This window comes from Gracilinanus agilis, chromosome 6, assembly GCF_016433145.1.
Source record: "Gracilinanus agilis isolate LMUSP501 chromosome 6, AgileGrace, whole genome shotgun sequence".
Lineage (NCBI taxonomy): Eukaryota > Metazoa > Chordata > Mammalia > Didelphimorphia > Didelphidae > Gracilinanus > Gracilinanus agilis.
In genome coordinates this window covers 220,964,523-220,977,342 of record NC_058135.1, presented here as the reverse complement: position 1 = coordinate 220,977,342, position 12,820 = coordinate 220,964,523, and positions in this window count along the sequence as shown.

Below are 12,820 nucleotides of genomic sequence, written 5' to 3'. Positions count from 1 at the left end.
GACCTCCTGTCGGGGAGATGACTTTTTAAAAAACATTGCTGTTGCTATTTCTCCCCTCCTTCTCAGAGAACCATCCCATGTAACAGACATTTAATGTAATTTAATTTTCATTTATTTATTTATTTATTTTGGAGGGAGAGGAAAGGATGGGAGGGGTAGCTAGGTGGCTCAGTGGATTGAGAGCCAGGCCTAGGGGCAGGAGGTCCTAGGTTCAAATTTGAACTCAGACACTTCCTAGCTGTGTGACCCTGGGCAAGTCACTTGACTCCCATTGCCTAACCCATACCACTCTTCTCTCTTGGAACCAATACATAGTATTGGTTCTAAGACTGAATGTAAGGTTTTAAAAAAGGAAAGGAGGAAAAAGAATAAATAATCTGCAAAACCAATTAATACATAAACACTGAAATTATATGTAATGTTCCATATCCATGAACTTCACACCTCTGTAAAAGAGTAAGGAAAAATCTTCTTGGTGACGTTTCTCATTTATTTTGCAATATTCACTTATATTTGTTTTGTGGCAATCCATTAACATTGTTATAGTGATTGTGTATTCTCTTTTGCATCAATTCATGTCTTTCCATGCTTTTCTGTATTCATTACAGTAATATTTCATTACATTCATATGCCACAATTTGTTTATCCATTCTTTAATTGCTATTGTTAATATTTATTAAGTATAGGAACTTTAGTTTTAGTCGGTGGGAGCCAGAGACCTTTTTATTAAGCAAATAGACAAGTTTATTACATACAAAATAATGTGTTTGATTACATTAAAATAAATTTGTGTCTGGTAAAAAAGAATATTAGGCAGGGGCACTTTTTGATTGCATATACTTATCAGCAAAAAATGTATTAGCACCTAACCCCAACAGATAACATATATATATCATACTTATGATACATACCATAAAACATGGGCAAAAGTAGAAATTTTAAAAAGGATGAGATAATATCAAATAATACTACTGGAGTTTATTGCCTAAGGAATTAATGTAGTCAGATCTGTCCTTTAGACATTTCAGCTAAATGGAGGATTGATTTAATAAGGGAGAGACTAGAGGCAATGATACCATTTAGAAGGCTATTGAAATAGTCCAGGTGAGAGGTAATGTGGGACTAAGGATGATGGTTACATGAGCAGAGAGAAAGGAGAGGAATGTAAGAAATGTCAGCTGATTGGATATATGGGTGAGAGACTATGAGAAGTCAAGAATGGCACTGAGATTTGCCTACTTGGGTAGCTTGAAGGATAATGATACCCTCAAAGGAAATTCTAGGGAAGTTTAGAAGTGGGTGGGAGAGGAAAAGTAATGTAGAGAAGTCTCAAGGTCTCAAGCCATCCACACTTGTTCATGTTGTACAACTTTAACCCACCAAAAATGAAAATAAAGTGGGATGAGGCTTTTACTTACTCCTTCAGGGAGCAGTTCTATAAAGGGACACTTAATTCACCTGAATTTGCCCTGTGTTTTTCTTAATACAGATACCAAGGTAGTAGTTAGGTTTTAACAGAGTTGAAGGACATGTGTGGGAAGGGAGGGGGAATAGATTAGGAGCTTGCCCAGCCCAAGCCAGGCTTGGGGCATAGTGGAGCAATATTAGATGCATGGTAGTAGGGAGTCAAACCATATCATACTCCTTTGGAGTTATCAAAGGGCAGAGAGTGGGTCTTGGCCTCAGAGTAAGGAAGATCTAGGTTCCATTTGTAATTCTTGACACATAATGAATATGCGACCCTCAGTGAGTCAGTTAATTTTTTACTGCCTTATCCAAGACAAAAGTTGCAGAGCTCAGTGTTGCCTAAGGTGTGGGTATACTTGAGCATAGCCATATGGATATATTATCAAAAGAAAAGAAAAACTGGATAAAGATGAAAGATTATAAATTTAACATAAATATTTTAAAATATACTAAGGTAGTTTCTAATTCATAGTACGATGGCCAAAAGACATGAACAATTTTCAAGAGGAAACAATTGACAGTCATACTCAGTCAACCTCACTAATGATAAAAACAACTTTTGAGAATACTACCTTGTAATACATCAAATTGGCAAAAACCAACTGAACCATATTGTTTTAGAGTTGTGGAGAAACGAGTATATGTTCATTGTTGATGGAAATACAAACATAGAATCTTTTTGGAGATCAATTGATACTGCCTAGTAGGTGTAAAAGAATCATATCCTTTGTCCCAATTGTTGAGAAAATACTCTGAAATAGCATTATTTGTAATTGCAAAAACCTTGGGACAACTTAAATGTTATTTAAATTATTTACATTAAAGGAATTGCTTAATAAATTACTGTATATTCATGTAGTAAGATAGAAAATATGAACAACAGAAATCAATATTGAAATACGTTTATGAAATAATGTTAAGTATGGGAATTACTGTGATCTTTAAGAGGAAAAGTGCATTGTTTTGAGGTTAAGATTTAAATGTAAATAATTGTCAAGGAAGGAATTTTGTGCATATTCACTGAGTAGACAATGAATCATTAAATATGGTTTTATTTGGCTATTTTAAAACATTTTAGAATACATAAAATATACAGACATTACTCAGCTGCTTAATCTTAAAGCTCACCAGTGACTTCTTAAATTCTGAATCAGTTGCAATTTTTTCTTTTTTTTTTTTTAATAACTATCCTTTGCCAATGTTGACTACTCCTTCCTTCTGGAAAGAATGTGAATTGTTCCCAATATCCTTTAAGCAGGGGCCCAGGGCAGACATTTTATTATTTCCCTTTGAGCCTGTTCTCTTCATTATTGTCTTCAGTAACTCTTTCCTGTAAGATCACATCAACTCCGGAACTTTAACATCTCTAGAATCTTCTGCCCCAATAGCACCTCTTTCTCCACAATTTGGAGAAGCTCAAAGGGGTGGGAGTTGGAGAACTCCCAGGAGATCCTCCATTTACCGAAGGCACTGAAGCAGCTTCCTCATCGTTTCTGACATTTCTGTTGGTCTTCATTATACCCAGGGCCATAAACTGCCCTCCTTTCCCCCTTTTCATCTTCTCTTATGTGTTGCCTTTCTTTCATGAGATCAGTGGTGGTGAATCTATGGCACAGGTGCCAAAGATGGCACTCAGAGCACTCTGTGGGCCCTAGGCCACTGCCCCTTCCCACCCCCACCCCCCAGAGTTTGTTACTAGAAATGCAGAGGGACACCTGCTGAGCTGCTCCCCTCCCCCTCTCTATGATGCTGGATGACATTTTTTCACATCTCCTACTTCTCTGCCCAGGTGAGGTGGGAGGCTTACAAGCAGCAGAGCTGGAAGGGGAGCAAAGTACTTGGGCCACTCATCTCCTCCTCCCTACACTTGCTGAGGAAATTCCTCACTTCACCCAAGCCTCTGTCCAAGGCACATCGGGCACTGTGTGTGTGTGTGTGTGTGTGTGTGTGTGTGTGTGTGTGTGTGTGTGTGTGTGTGTGTGTGTAGCACAGTATGTAGTCTGTTTTGGGGTGGGGGGGCACTCTTGAATCTAAAAGGTTTGCCATCACTGCATTATATTGTGAGCTCCTTGAGGGAAAGGCCTGCTTTTTTTTTTTTTTTTTTTTTTTAAATCACCGGTGTATAATACTGTTCATTGCACAGTTGGTGCTTAATAAATGCATACTGACTATTAACTCTCCCTCAAGGGCAAGGTTTTTTTTTTTTTTCCCTTTGTGTCCTGAGTACTTAGCACTATGACTGGCATGTTAGTAGGCACTTAGTAATTGCTTATTGAATGAATGGTTTGGGTGCTGCTCTCATATGATGTCTTTTCCCTTCAGCCCATTAAGGTTTTTCTGTTCTTCAGTTTTATAGTTCCAGATTGTTGTTCAGAATCATTGGACTAGTTCACAGCTCTACCAACAGTGTGCTATAATGTATTGTAATTTTTCCACATCCCTACCAGCATATGCCATTTTCCTTTGCTGTTATGTTAGCCAGTCTGGTAGTTGTGAAGTGATTCCTCAGTTCTCCCCTCCCTTGCCCCTCCCCTTCCCTCTCCTCACCTTCTCTCTCTTATCCCCTCCCCTCCCCTCCTCTCTTTTCCTCTCCTACTGCTCACATAGTCAGGAGGGATTCAAGCCCATTTTTTTTTAACTCCAAATACATTTTATAGTTCTTGTTAGCACACTGTCATACAAAGAATTAAAAGTACAGGCATCACTTCTACATCGAGATTTTCTCCATCATATTTTTGAAATATTGTGGGTCAGCATGAGAAATTAAATGGGAATTTTTTGGGAAATTTTGCAGAAGAGTCATAACATGCAAAGATTAGTAGATGACAGAGAAATAGTAGAAGCTCAGAAATGCACAAAATATGTATAGTGTTATATAATATCAATGTGTTTTTAACAACATAAACACAATTTATTTTTTAAAGTTAAGTGAAAAGATAAAATTTGTGAAAAGAATGTGAAAGCCAGGAAATGACACACAAAGGCTAGAAATGTAGAGATATATTTTTAAAAGTTTAGTAGCTCACAAACACATATAAGGTATTGTAAATACCTCCTAAAAGAAGAGATTCAGACTTCTTTCCCGGTGAAAGGGATATCTGTATATTGTCTCATGTATTTATGTAGTTGTTTGTATCTATATGTACATATCTGGCCAAATTAACTTTTCTAAGAATATTTTCAGGATCTCTGCTTGAGAACTAGCTACACCTAATAATGATGAACAAAATCACAAATAAAGAGTAGAATCTTAAATAAATTTTATAACTTAACAAGGCAAAAATAAAAAGATTTAGCAGTCATATGAATAAGGTATTTTTGTTATAGAACTATGCTGTCTTCTAGGTCTGTTCAAAATTTTGTCTCTGGCCTTCTCTCCTTCCTTTCCTTCCTGTAGATATTACCATTATGTTTGTTCTGCTTGTACTGAATTAAGTTTGTGTTGTCTTTGACATGTATCATCTAGGTCTGTGTTGATGAACCTCTGACAGAGTGTGCTGAAAAGGGCTGCTCCCCTCCCCCTCTCCACATGTACCTGAGGACATTTCTCACATGACTCACCCCTGCAGCCCACTGGGAGCACTTCCTCCCTCCTTTGCCTGGTTTGCCCTAAGGGGGTTCACATGCAGTCTGAGGGTTGTAGTTTGGGCACTCAGTCTCTAAAAGGTTCGTCATCACTGATTTAGGTTTTTCTGTTTCTAAGTCAATGTAACAAAATGGTTAGTATCAGCCTTGGCAGCAGGAAAACCTGGGTTCAAATTCTGCTTTTGATTTTTTACTAGTTTTTCCCATTAACAAGTTAGTTAATTTTTTTTTGACTACCTCTAAGACTACAAGTTGTGGATATACCCTGATTCTTAAGAAATTTTAGACTCTTGAGTAATCTATTCTAGTTTAGTCAGCTATCCTAATTGTTGGATTTTGAGGTTTTTATTATTTTGCTCTAATAAATAGTAGCTATGAATATTTTTGTGTAAGTAGGTTTCTTTTTTATTTTTATGGTATTTTAGAATAGTCCTGGCAGAGGAATTGCTAGGTCCAAAGACACTAACCTTTTTGTGAATCTCATTGTTTAGAGGTATGTTGTCCTCTAAAATATTTGCCCTAGTCTGTGGTGCCAGTAATAATGTATTAGAGCGTCTTCAATTTCTCTGTGGTCCTTCTGGCTTTATCATTTAAATTTTTTTTGCCTTTTAGTGGGAGTACAAGATGAAATATTTAGGTTTTCTTGCTTTTCTGGGAGTGTGAAGAGTGATTATTGTGATTATTAATAATTTGTATGTTTTCTTTTGTAAACTGTTTCACTTCCTTTGATCATTACTTTGGGGAGTATGTGTTGTTCTTATTGTTTTGCATCAGTTAATTATATGCTCCAGATACTGTCTTTTACAACTTAAAAAGAAATTTTCAACCTTATTGGTTAGCAATGCAACATATTTTAAAAGATTTTAACTCAGGTCTTCCCCTTACACCATCCTAGAAGTAGCAACTGAATCTTGCCAGTATGATGAAGAGACCAAATTCCATATTTACTTAATTTTTTTGTGTTGATTTTCATTAGTCATTGGTTTAGAGTTTTCATTCTCTGTTTTGACACTCCTGGTTGAGATATCACAGCCAACATAGAAGGAATCTTGTCTGAGCAGGTATTAATGTGGTTATTAAAAATTTATGTCTTTTCTTTTTGTTTCCTTCACATCCTTTGACCATTGCTTTATTGAGGGTATATTTTTGGTCTTAGAGCTTTGTGTCAGCTTCTTAAAGAGGTTATGTATCAAAAGGTTTATGTACTGATTGGATGGGATTTATGCCAGGAATGTAGGAATCCATTATCCATGGGGATATAAAAAAAGCATAAACATTAATAGCAAGAATAACAAATTTTATGATTATGTCATCATATGTAGAAAATCTTTTGACAACACAAACATTAATAGTAAAACAACAATATGCCAGCAAAGTGGAATCAATAGACCTTTCCTTATTATGGTAGATAATATATATCTCAAAGTCCCAGAAATCTTTGGGTTAAAATCAGAACTAAAGCAACTCCTTCTTATATAATATAGTGCCAGAATATTGGCAGTAGAGCAAGAAGACAAGAAATAAGCATGGACAAAGAAGAAATAAAATTGATTGCTTTTTGCCAATTGGCCTGATTCTTTACTTAGAGAAATCGAGTGAATTAACTAAAAAAATTTAAATAATTTTATCATAAATAAATTCTCAGAATATGTAAACTATCTGGGTGTCTATCTGCTGCCATAACACACACAAGAACTAAAGGAAGATAAACAACATTATATAGAAATTAAAGATATAGTAACTGGAGAAATAGAAATTTCTCTCGGATAGACCAATCTAACATAATAAAAATGATAACACCTTTAGTATCACAGCAATCAAACTACCAAAGGATTACTGTACAGACCTGGGGGAAAAAAATATCAGGAGAAAGCAAAGATCTGTGGTAATTATGGGGGGAAGTGGCAAGGTAAGGGGCCTTATGGTACTAAATCTTAAACTATACTACAAAGCAGTAATCATCAAATAATTTGGTGCGAATTTTAAAAAAAGCTAAATCTATCAGGGCAGCTAGGCAAATCAGTGTATATAGAGCCAGCCTTGGAGATAGGCTCTCCTGGGTTCAAATTTGCCCTCACATACTGCCCAGCTGAATGACCCTGGGCAAGTCACTTAACCCCAATTGTATGTTGAAATAATGGAATATTGAGCCATGAAAAATGATTGAAGGGGCAGAGTTAGAGAAACCTAGGAATACTTGTTTGAATAGATATAGACTTAAGTGAGTAGAACCAGGGGAATAATTTTTATGTATACAGCAAAAAAGGAAAAAGATTTTGAAAGATTTAAGAATTATAACCAAGGGACTAATGAATCATGCTTCCTATCTTTACTAGAATGAAACATATTTATTTTAGACATGGACAATGTAAAGACTTGTTCTGCATTACTGGAGGACTTTGTTTTTTTTTAAGAGGAAAGATTCATGGAGAATGATGATATTAGGGGCCCCCCCCAAAAAAAAAGATTGCAAATGAAACATTAAAAAGAAGATAGAGAATATTTAAAAAGTTCAGAAAAGGATTATAAACAAACATGGGAATATTAGAATCACTTTTTTTTAAAGCCCTTACCTTCTGTCTTGGAGTCAATACTGTATATTGGCTCCAAGGCAGAAGAGTGGTAAGGCAATGGGTAAGTCAAGTGACTTGCCCAGGGTCACACAGCTGGGAAGTGTCTGAGGCCAGATGTGAAACTAGGACCTCCCATCTCTAGGCCTGGCTCTCAATCCACCGAGCTACCCAGCTGCCCCCAGAATTACTCTTAAACTTAGTAAATACTTTAAAAAGAAGACAAATGTAATAGATTCACAGTTTTTTGTGCAATATTTAGCACATATAGAATTATTCATATTTGTTATTTGTCAAGTTTGTAACAGTAAGAAACAATTATATAAAGGAGTAGGTAGTATGATGTCATGGAAAGATCACTTGGAAATCTAGCCTCTAATACTAGCTATATGAATTCCTGGCAAATCACTGAATCTGTTGAGATTCATTCTGAAAGCTGAGGTTAATAATGCATGTGCTACTTTCTTCACATATTGTGTTAAAAGTACTTTGTATGACCTAAATTAAGGACAATTGAATTGTGACCTGTCACTGCTTTGATTTAGATATATAGCAGTAGTAGCAGCCCAACAGAATTTTAATTATAGAATTAGAGAAGTAAATTTAAATATCACTTTTGTTTTAATGGTTATTAGTACATTGTCATAATTCCTGCAGTTTGCAGTATTGTGACCCATAATTATATGGTCTGTGCTTGTCATACACTGTGCTAAACTACAGATTTTTTCCATTCTACACATACACTCCACCTCTTGCCTGACTGCAGTCTTCCAGGGAAGGAAGGAAATGCCATTCTATTACACTCCATTCATAAATCATCTTGGCTAAAAATTTGTCTGCTGGGGAAGGAAGGAAATGCCACATTTTGTGTAATGCTCCTTCCAGTGGTCACCTCCAGCTATCCTACTTGGTGCTTAATGTCTTCAGAGGACTCCATCCTGAAGCCTACTCCTTGGATTGGCAATAACCTACCAAAATCCATTCCTTTACAAAATTCATTCATTACAGACTCCTCTTTAAGTTCTTCCCATTTCAGTGATTCTGAAGTCTCCTCTCTCCCTTAGTATTATTCAAACCCCTTTTTCTATTCCCTGCTGCCTGTCTTTTTCTCATCCATTTCACCCTAATTCCTCCAACATCCCAGTCTAAAACTACTCACTCCTTCCAATGTGCTCTCTGGAATGCCTGCTCCAGAGGTAACAAACTTGCTTTCTTCTTAAATTTTTAATTTCTATTCCTTCCATCTCATGATTCTCATTGAGACTTGATGATACAGCTTCCCTGGCCATCTTTTTCAGAGCTGGTTGCACTTTAATTCATTTCCTTGTCTCATTTGGTCAAGATTGAGGGAGTTAAAAGTGCTCTGCTTCCCACTGGCACTTTGAGGCTCTTTCTCCTTAATTCCATTACTCTCTTGAGGTTCACTCAATCCATATTTAGTGCCCAATCAAATTCTCCTCACCCTAAGGACATGTTTTTGGCCTGATTTATAATCTTTCTCTCCTAACCTTTCCCCTAACTAAGGGATTTTGAGCAAACATTGTAAGCACCCTTTATTTCTCATCACCTATTTTCTCACCCCACTTCAGCTACTTATAGATCATACCCTTGACTTTGCCCTTATCATAATGTTTCATTTCTACCTAAATGAATTCTGGAATTCCCTTAGCTGATGCCATTCTACCTTTTTCTACTACCTCACAGCCTTGTATTTTGTTCTCTATTATCTCTAATCCCTCAACATCTCAGTTCTTCCCCACACCATCACCCCTATGCACTAACTACATTTCTGTCCTTTTCCTTGTCTTGACCCCTTGGGAATCCAGTGCATCTTTTATTGCCTTCTCCCAAGTCCCATACTCCCCTTATCATTTTACCAGACTTGTTGCTACCAAGCCTAAATTTTGGATCACTTCCACTAGCCATTGCTTTCAGTTTTATTCACATGCTGCTGAACAGAGCTGGAGAAAATGATGAAACTGTTGTCTGGAAACACTGCATTTGTTAATCTCTGGGCCCTTGCTGTGACAAGGCAGTCCCTTTAAATATCCCTGATCCTTTTATTCCTCAGACTCTTACTAGAAGTGTGACCCTGACTAAGTTGTTTAATCTGTTTGCCTTAATTAACTGAAGAAGGAAATGGCAAACGATCCCAATATTTTTGTTATGAAAACCCCATGGACAGTATGGTATTTGGAGTTATGAAGATTCATGGACACAATGGGAGGACTGAACAACAATCTTTTTACTGTGCCACTCACCAAAATGACTTTACAAAACCTTTTGATACCTCCTCAATATTATTGCCTTTCTTTCCCACTACACTAAGAACACTGCAGCATATTTAACAGAACAAAGATGAGGCCAATGCTGAGAGCTTTTTTATGTCTTCCTTCTCTTTTCACATCACTTCTATCTCAACACTAGCTCCTCTGTTAGCCATTTCTCATATGAGAAATCCTTCTTGTTAAGGCAAACTCCTCCAAATGCACAAGTAATCTCATTCTGGCTCAATTTTTAGCACATACTCTGTCTATAGATTGCATTCCCACTGCCTACCAACATACTTATGTCTCCCCGCATCCTCCCCTCATTCATCTATCTATGCCTATTAGCTGTTGGCCCACATCTTGCATACAGTCTGTCTCCACGTCTTTCATCATTTTCTTTTTGACTTTACAGTCTGTCCCTCCACCCTCATCATTCAATTGAAACTGCTCTCTTCAGTTACTCTGACCAAGTCTTGGTTGCCAAACTTACTCCTTTCTGACTTCTCTGCCAGTGTGGAAACTGTTGATCTCCCCATCTTGTTATTCTCTTCTCTCTAGGTTTTTGGGATACTGCTTTCTCTTGGTTTACCACCCACCTGTCTTGACCCCTCCTTCTTAGACTTGTTTGCTGGATCTTTCTCCAGACACCCCCCTCCTCCCCCAATGCCAGGAGCTTGCTTTTTTTCCCTCCCTTTAAACTCTCTGACTTAGTGATCTTAACTGTTTCCATGCATTCATTTATCTTTATGCTAATAATTCTAAGATCCTCTCATCCAGTCCTAACCTTTCTGCTGACTTTCAGGCTCCCACCTCCAATTGGCTATCTTATAGATGTTTTAAGCTTCAACATATCCTAAACCGAACTCATTTTAACCTCTAAACCTTTCCATCTTCCTAATTTCCTTATTAATATCAGGTACCACCATCCTCCTAATCACTCATACTTGCAAAATGTATACAGTGGTACCTTTGATACAGGAACACCATGGGAGGAGCCCGAGGTGGGTGAGATAATAATCGGTACAAGGGCGATTAAGGAAATGTTGAAGATTTGGGAAAAAATTAAACAGTTTATTGAAAAGATACACTTAGAAAAAATTGTAATAGGTCGTGGATTGGAGCTGTGTGAGGACACTTGTTTCACACATTATTTAAATGTTCTGAAAGGGAAGAGGAAACGGTTCCATGGAATGGTTTTTGTTGAAATGGCTTCTAAGTGAAATCAGGAAGGTGTGGCAAAATAGCCAAAATTCAATGAAGAAAATATTGATAAGTAAAGTAAAAAAAAATAGTTAAGTTTAGTTAGATATAAGTAATGTGTAAGGTCAATTTTGCATTTAAATGTAGTGTTACATGTGTAGAGAGTAAATTATGTTAAGCATGAAATGAAAATCTTCTCTGCCAGCATCTTAGTCTGACCTTGAAGGCAAATAACATTTCATAAGCAAGTTTATTTCTTTAAATTCTTTATTTTCTATAAGTATATTTATTGGTTATTTATAAAGTACATTTTTGTATTTAAAAGCATACGAAACAAAAAATTCACATTTTTGGGGGGACCCAAATGGATTAATTGCATTAATTTAAATGGGGAAATTCGATTTGACACGGGAGCAAATTGAGTTTTGAGCTTGGCCATGGAACAGATTAAACTGTCAAGGTACCACTATATCTTCATCCCATCACTTTTTTTTTTTTTTTTTTAAATAAACCCTTACCTTCCATCTGGGAGTCAATACAAGAGTGGTAAGGGCTAGGCAATGGGTCAAGTGACTTGTCCAGGGTCACACAGCTGGGAAGTGTTTGAGGTCAGATTTGAACCCGGGACCTCCTGTCTCTAGGCCTGGCTCGCAATCTACTGAACTACCCAGCTGCCCCCCCATCCCATCACTTGTTAAGTCATTTCAGTTCAAACTTTATAACTTCTTTCATATGACCCCTTCTCTGATATTAAGCCTTCCTGTTTCAGGTGCTCATCACTTGACATCTGGGTTACTGCAGTAGCCTTCTGATTGTCTCTCCTCAAGTCTTCCCACTGTGACCTATCATCCTTCACTCAGCTGTCACATTGATCTTCCTAAAATGTAGATCTGACCATGTTTAACTTCCTCTCCTCCTTCAATAATTTTAGTGACTTTGACAGTCAAATATAAAAAAAAAAAAATCCTCCCTTTTGTCTTTAAAGCCTTTCATAACCTGGTGTCTTCCTATCTTTTCAGTCTTACTGTCCCCCACTCCTTCAGTCTACTCACACTGGTCTCCTTGCTGTTTGTTCTTGTACAAAACACTCCATTTCTTGACTCTATTTTCACTGGTTATGTATGTTCCATGCCTGGAATTCTCTCCCTCCTCATCTCTTAGCTTCCTTGAAGTCTTGGCTAAAATCTCACCTTCTACTTTTCTGATCCCTTTTAATCATGCCTTCCTTTTGTTGATTATCTCCTGTTTATCTTGTTTATATCTTGTTTGCATTATTGTCTCCCTCTTTAGATTGTGATTTCCTTGAGAATGAGGATTTGATACTGGATTTGTTGTCATATTTGATATTAGGTTTGGCCTTTTCATCCTCCTGGGAATTTAATAAATGGTTTTTTACTTCCTGACAACATTGGGGTAATTAATGTTAAATGATATTTGGTAGAAAATTTTCCTTAAAGCCTGTTTTTCCCCCTGCATTTAAATCCTCCCTCCCCCCTTTTCCCCCAGGTGTTAACATATTTCTCCCACTTGAGTTAAGTAAGGAATAACTGCTTATGTCTATATTGGGTGATTTTGGGGCCGATTCCCTTAAGACCAGAACTGTGACTTTGGGTAACTTTTGACTCATTCTCTGGGCCTACCATAACCCATACAATTTGGAACAGGCTTAAGATTTTGCTTTGGGGTTGGGGGAGGGGAATGTTTTTGGTTTTTTTGATTAATTGAATC